This window comes from Tupaia chinensis, unplaced genomic scaffold, assembly GCF_000334495.1.
Source record: "Tupaia chinensis unplaced genomic scaffold, TupChi_1.0 Scaffold000414_1, whole genome shotgun sequence".
NCBI classification, from domain to species: Eukaryota; Metazoa; Chordata; class Mammalia; order Scandentia; family Tupaiidae; genus Tupaia; species Tupaia belangeri.
Window position 1 is genome coordinate 555,527 of NW_006159919.1, and position 1,552 is coordinate 557,078.

A 1,552-nucleotide genomic window follows, 5' to 3' on the forward strand; every position below is an offset into this window, starting at 1 on the left:
CTGGGCTTCATGTCTCCCAGCAGAGGTTAAGGGTAAAGTTTGATGTCCAACCCCAGTCCCACTAACTGTGTGATCTTGGGTGATCTCTCCACTAACATCCTGCCTGTAAAAGGAAGACATACTGTTTTTACTTAATGGAGTTGTTGGGATTAATGAAACCCTTCGTTCCATGCTGGGTCCTAGTGAACAGCCCAGTAGGGGGCAAGCCTGCCCTAGCAGGGATCTCGGGCTGTTACTGTTGGTGGAGGCAGCCAGAGCTGTCAGGATTCCGTACCATGAGGCAGGTTCCTGAGAACTCCTCTAGAGATACTGAAGGTCCCCACATTAAGGACTGAGTTGAAAGGCCCAAGCCAGAGTTACAGCTGCAGCGTCCTTTCCTGAAACACCTGCACAAAGGCTCCCCTGGGACCTCCCAAAGACTGAAACTCAGTTGCTCAGGGTAAAGGAGCTGTAAGCCCTGAAACAGGAAGCTCCAGCCTGCAGTCGCTAACACAGAGCCACTTCCTGCACGGTTGCCATAGAAGAGACAGTGATGGAAGGCAAGCCATTGGGGATATGGAAACAGAAGACTGTGATGGTGTGTTTGCGAGGTGCTCACCCAAGTGGTCTGCACAGTCTTTAGCAGTCATATCTTGGTGGTAGTGACGGAGTTGGGAAGATGGATACTCTGGTCTCCCTGGAGCCCAGCAACATGGCCAGCAACATCAGTAGACTGATGCTCACCACAGAAGTCCTTCTGGGTCAGGATGAGCCTCTTATCCACATCTTTGCAAGGAACCTAGGAGATTTGTGTCTCAATAAGCTGGAAATCGAACTGATCTCCTAGCTGTGGCTGTGAAGGACAAAAGCATGGAGGGGGTGAAAGCGTTGAAGGAGGTGATTTAGGTTAGCCAGGTGTGGTGACGTGAATTCTGCAGGATCGAGTAGAAATCGGGACATCCCCACAAGGACTAGAAGACCTCCTTTCATCATACAAGGAGGAAGAGACTCAGGCTTCACCTCTTTTTTTTTTTTTTTGTAGAGGATTTTTGCTATCGGGCACGTGCACTCACCAGAAAAACAGACCAGAAAGCAAGAAATCAACGCTCAGGGGGATTGACCACACCGGAATCCCTACTCTTACATTCTCCTCTCGGGATCTTGGGCACGCATGCACATGCCCCCGAGTGAATTTAAGCCACCGGGTCTAGGGCTCAAACCGCGGTTGACTACATGGGAGTTCAGCAACATAGCCATTACGTTAACTGCTGGTCCCAGGCTTCACCTCTTGAAACCAGAAAAAAAAAATCATGTCGTAGGCAGACTCTTACTTTCGTTACTCAACTCACCCACACATGAAAGGAAGAAAAGTGTGTCTTGAGGAAGTTATTAATGGTTCTTACTAGAGTCCAAATAGCTAAGAATTGAAAGAATGAGTCAGCAGACATGACTCATGGCCCTCAATGTGCAGGACAAATTCTGGGAGGAAATTTCTTTGTTATTAAAAATAAATGTGTATCTAAAAAAATTGTGTTTACTGCTTATGGGAAAATAAGAGTTAATACATTTTATG

General features: G+C 47.5%; 1 pseudogene; it reads left to right on the forward strand.

Annotated features, from left to right (window-relative positions):
• Positions 1 to 532: 532 nt before the first annotated feature.
• LOC102489115 (proteasome assembly chaperone 3 pseudogene) lies at positions 533 to 903 on the forward strand (annotated as a pseudogene).
• Positions 904 to 1,552: the final 649 nt, after the last annotated feature.